The sequence below is a fragment of the Pinus tabuliformis genome, chromosome 2_1 (genome assembly GCF_031772625.1).
Source record: "Pinus tabuliformis cultivar Carrire ecotype Pingquan chromosome 2_1, CPIR1, whole genome shotgun sequence".
NCBI classification, from domain to species: Eukaryota; Viridiplantae; Streptophyta; class Pinopsida; order Pinales; family Pinaceae; genus Pinus; species Pinus tabuliformis.
The window spans coordinates 183,909,442-183,915,145 of NC_142299.1; the positions used below are offsets into that span (position 1 = coordinate 183,909,442).

Below are 5,704 nucleotides of genomic sequence, written 5' to 3' on the forward strand. Positions count from 1 at the left end.
TCGGCATTTTCACCTTACCCAAGGGGTAGGGAGTCTCACCCAAGGCATGTCACGATCAAAAGTAAGAAGGGTTCATCATGGAGTCAAGGGAGCACGAACCGAAGCATCAACCGATAATAGATATATAACATTACAGACATAGTAGAGATAACAACATACCATCTAATACACAGAAACTACTAAATGCATGCATCTGATAGGAAGTTTCAAAATTTTAAATTGGTCATCACATCATGTACACTTATACACATTATACTTCGCAACCAGTCTGGACTTTCCTTTTATTAATTCAACAATAAAACAATACAATACATCTCGAAATTCGCTGCAAGTAAATATAAGGAATACCCATTTACAAACTCATGGGTTTGTTCTCAGTCTCAAAGGTCCTACTCAGCTAAACTCATACCTTCTGGTATTAGACCGCTGCAACTAGCTATTCTCTTTGCAACACCAACTTCAATAGCCTCACCAACCAACCCCTCTTCCTTACTAGCCCTCTCCTTTTATATTTCTCTCTGTCGCTTGGACTGCTAGTTCCTGCTCGATTGTTCTTTCCCTCGGCTGCTCCTCCTCCTTCCTATCCGCTCGGCTACCTTTGTCTTCCACTGCCACCTTGCCGCAATCCTTCCGCAACTGCCTGTTCATGCCTTGCTGTCTAGCTGACTCCCCCGCAAGATAACTATTGCTGCCACCCGTTTCCTCCTCATTCTTTGGTCAACCAAAATTGATCAAAACCTTTACAAAATTAAAACAAAGGCCCCGACAAGTTTTTTCAGAATTAATTTATGTTGATGCTTTGAATGGTTGCTCTTATTTCTAAGCTATAATGGAATTCAGTTTAGCTATGTGCTCCTTTATAGTATTCCTCTAGATATTTTATCATGAAATATATGTTTCAGAATTCAATTCATGCTCATTTACATGTGGTTGGATATCTTTGTGTAATTTCCAGTTATTTTCAAAACTCATCCTATGCTATGACAAATGTTGTGACTTGAAATAGTACCTTCCATGTCTCTATTTTCATAAGTGTCCAATATGAAGCTCTAATAATTTTATATAACACTCTGAATGATGGATCCATTCTCAATGACCCTCCCTCTCAAGTATATTAACCATTTTCATTAAATCATATTTATCTATACAGATCTGGCCTCTATCAAATGTCCTTGAGCGTTATTGATTACATAATTTGACCTTATTTTAAGTGAGGGAGCCCCTTCTAGTTGGAAAAGGCCAATTTTCTAACTAAAAGAGGTTTGTGGTTACCTCTATAAACCTTTCTCAGACTAGAGTTCCAATTATAGGGTGTTAACAGTATGCTTGTTGAATAGGGTGGCAAGGTGGTGCAAGGCAGGAGATTGGTGTCCCCTTTAGGTCAGAGCCTGAAAATACAAAAGGGCGACCGGGTGGTGCTAGGGAAGGTTGGAGCATGTGCATGGCATTGGAGTGTCCTTCTAGTCAGAGCTGGTAAATCATGGATTTGGAGCTTCCTTCAGGTTGGAGCATGTAAATCAAAGCATTGGAGCGTCCTCCAATTGGAATTGGTAAACCAGGGCATTGGAGTGTCCTTTTAGTTGGAGATGATAAACCATGGGGTTGGAGTCTCCTTTAGTTGATGTTGTAAATCTTGGAAGTTGGAGCTTCCTAATTGATGTAAATTTAAATACCTATATTAAGAAGTGTCCTATGGTTTTTCTCTTGAAAGGGTTTCCACCTAAAAATCTCTTGTGTATTGTCATGATGGCATGCATTGTTGAATAGTGTTTTTTATTGTTCATGTGATGTGATGTTGATTTATGTTTGATCTAATGTCAATGTGAATTTAATGCTCTAAAGATTAAAAATTAACTAATTGAAATGAAATATTGATTCACCCCCCTCCCGTTGTTGTTGATAAACAAGAATACTCATAATTATGGCATTTTAGGAGGTGTAATGATGCTCATTTTCATGAAACTTTGTGATGACCAAGAAAAGGGAAGTTATATTTCATTTTATAGATTCCTCAAGCATTTGAAGAGCTCTTTGAATCTCCTAAGGTTCCCTTGAATCCATGGGGTCATCAAATAGAAAGAAATAAAGATGCCAACCAAGAATCTTAAAGAACCCAAACTTCCTCCCAAGATGAGACTATATAAAGAAACACAAACGCTACTACTCTATATACCACATACCACTACCAAGACACAAAGAATCCCCATATTTCCAAGGTTTAATAAACTAGGCGAACCAAAGCCAAGCAAACCCAAGAGACCATAAAGAAAAAATTTAGAACGCCGAAATACCTTTGCTTATTGAGACTATAGCCCACATAACCAAAGTGGCAAATGCCACTTTGAGGATGTAAAAACACCAAAGAACCAAACATGCAAAGGGTATCCAAGAGCTAGCGTTGATGAACAACCATGCACAGGACATACCCTTAAGCTAAAATTGTCAAACAAAAATACCAGAGAGCCATATGAACATTGATTAAGGTTCTTACCAAACAATTTTCTAATGAATTGGCTTTATTTCGATCAATCTCATCAAGTGGTTCAAGGATAGGCCTATAATTAGTTCATGCATGCGAAAAGAGGAGCGAACACTTGGTGATATTAAATTTATGTACCTCACTTGAATTTAGGTTGTTATAGTGTTATCACATATGTTGATGTGTGTGCTTATATGCATGACTTATAAGGATTATATATGTGATTTACAATGATGATGTGTGTGCTTATATGCATGACTTATAAGGATTATAGTATGGCTTGATAGTTCAAAACCCCTATTTTCTCTCAACACCCCATTTTAAATGAGGTGGCTTCTTTGGTCAAAGAGTGAACTTAATAATTATGCTCCCACGATATTCTAGAATAGTAAAACTTTTTGAAAATTGTAAACCTCCTTCCAAGTAAAAATAAATATAAACCTACTATAAAAGGAAGTAGATTTCAAGAACGTCAATTTAATGATTGTGTTTGAATTATATTTGATGATAAGAAACTTTATAGTAATTTCATTAGCTAAAATTAAATTTTAAATTTATTTAAATTCTAAATTAATAAGTAAAAATAGATGTAAACCTACTCTCAAACGATGTAGATTTCAAGAACATCAATTTAATGATTGTGTTTGAATTATATTTGATGATAAAAAACTTTATAGTAATTTCATTAGCTAAAATTAAATTTTAAATTTATTTAAATTCTAAATTAATAGAAATAAACCTGGGAATAAAACATACATCTCTACTTTCTTCTTGATAGAACCCTTTTTTTTTTTTTTTTTCAGAAAGAAAAATCAGGATAGATTATATTGAGAAAATATAAAGTTCTTGGGTACAAAGAAGGCCGAATGCCTCAACCTGTATATCTGAACATGGAGAGCAGAAAATGAAAGACCATATGAGCATAAGAAGCTATGCCACAGCGAATCTGAACGTGGTGCAGAAAATGTAAAACCATATGAGCGTAAGAAACTATACCACAGCCGCATTGTCGGAAAGTTTTAGCACAAAGAAGGCCCGAAGCCTCGTCCTGTATAGCTGTGCATGGAGAGCAGAAAATGTAAAAGCATATGAAGCTATAACCACAGCCACAATGTCGAAATGTTTAAGATCCGCGCCAAGAGGAAAACGAGCCCCATAAGGAGAGGGCAGGTAAAAAAGCCAGAAGAGAAAAAGATAGATCCAAAAATACAGGAGCGTTGTTGACCATATGACAGAAAGAGAATGGCGAAAGGAGCCAATTAAATCGGAGTGGGCATAGACCCCAAAATAGAAGGAAGAATGGAGACAAGCGGCAGGCAGGAGGCCTGGAAGATGCGCCTGTTCCTCCACTTCCAAATGTTCCAGCATGTGAGGCAGAAAAGAGCCTGCCAAATGGGGCATTGAACGCCCCACCATGTAAAAGCTTCCTGAACAGAGGAAAACAAACAGTGAGGAAAACCATATAGCAATGAGAGTTCATACCAGATTGCAGAGGAGGCGGAACAGTGAAAGAACATGTGATAGTTTGTTTCAAACTCCGCAAGGCAGAGTTGACATCTGCCTGGACCGTGCCATCCTTTTCTTTGCAGAACATCCCAGGAGAGATTCTTATTGGAGAAGAGAAGCCATGAAAAAAGGATGGATTTGAGGGGGCAAGGGGCTTTCCAGAATTTGACAGGAAAGACAAAGGGGATAGGATGAAATCAGCGATTAAGACAGAGTATATGTTCCGGACAGAGATGGGATGAATAGAGTTATCAGTGGACCAGATGAGGTTGTCTTTTGTGCCAAGTTGGAGAATCCCACGATGGGTGAAACGGGAAGTGAAAGAAAGCCATAGGGGACGGAGGAGGGGAGGGATGGCTAACTGAAGGTCAGATTTCCAGATTGGTTCAAGAGAGGACCAAGAGTCAATAAGAGTGTTCCAGGTAAAAAGGCCTCTAGAATGAAAGAAAGAGAGTAAAGAGGGGGGATCATGGACTCAAGGTTGTATAGAGTGGGATCTATACCAATGAGGACGCAGGAGCTAGAAAAAAAAGTCCATTTTAAATTCTTCAGGAAGAAAGATTGGATCTTTTTGAAGCTGTGCCAAATGGGAGATCCATTCCTGATTCCAAGAGAAGACCTTTTGAACCAGTAAACCAAGGGACGGCCTTTAAGGTACTTTTGTCTGATCAAGGTGCTCCACAGACCGTGCCCAAATAAGCCCCTGTGCAAAGATTTGCAGATGAGCGCTTTACCAAAATGATTCATATTAAGAAGACCCCAACCCCCCTTTCTTTCGGCCTTGTGATTGTATCCATCTTGACAAGGTGAATTTTTCTTTTTAAACATATGATATTTTCAATTTTCCGTTTAAATTAACAAAATTGGTATCATTTTTATTAAAAACACTTTTCATTAAATTAATGAAATTGGTGTCATTTTTATCAAAAACACTTTCCATTAAATTAACAAAATTGGTATCATTTTTCTTAAAAACACTTTCCATTAAAATAACTAAAATTGGTATCATTTTTATTAAAAACACTTTCCATTAAAATAACTAATTTCATACCCATATCCATTGAAATTTTTTCCTAATTCGGATTGAATATTTTTCCTAATTTATAGAGCAGGTCTTTATTTCGAATTTTATAATTGGAGATGCATATTTTTCCTAATTTATAGACGAAGTCGTTAAATCGAATTTGATAAATGGAGATGCAGGGAATCGAACCTAAACCAAGTTATCAATTATAAACCAGGTCGTTAATTCCAATTCAATATCTTTACTGATCTATAGAGGTGCTCGTTAAATCGAATTTTATAATTGGAGATGACGGAATGGAACCTAGACCAAGTTATCCATCAGGGAAAAGATTTTCCTGTAACTTTTTGAGGAAAAATATTCTCGTAATTTATAGAAAAGCTCATTAATACAATTGGAGATGCAGGGAATCGAACCCTGTGCCTCTCGCATGCGAAGCGAGCGCTCTACCATATGAGCTACATCCCCTCTTGACATTTGATCTTTAATATTTATGAACTTGAAAAAACTAGAATATGTAAACAAAAACCATAGTTTGACCAGAAACTATTAACAGTGACGGTCGTTCTTTTAAAATCAACTTTTTTCGGAGCTTCATGCAGATATTCTTTGGAATTAATGATTAAATATTTTACGAATTACACAGATATTTTTATCTTATTGCACGAATTACATTAAACGTTTAGCAAATATTA

The 5,704-nt window shown here is 36.7% G+C and overlaps 1 non-coding gene across 1 annotated transcript; it reads right to left on the reverse strand.

Annotated features, from left to right (window-relative positions):
• Positions 1 to 5,404: 5,404 nt before the first annotated feature.
• TRNAA-CGC (transfer RNA alanine (anticodon CGC)) lies at positions 5,405 to 5,477 on the reverse strand. Its single transcript has one exon. It is a non-coding gene; the product is annotated as a tRNA-Ala (tRNA).
• Between the last annotated feature and the right edge of the window lie 227 nt (positions 5,478 to 5,704).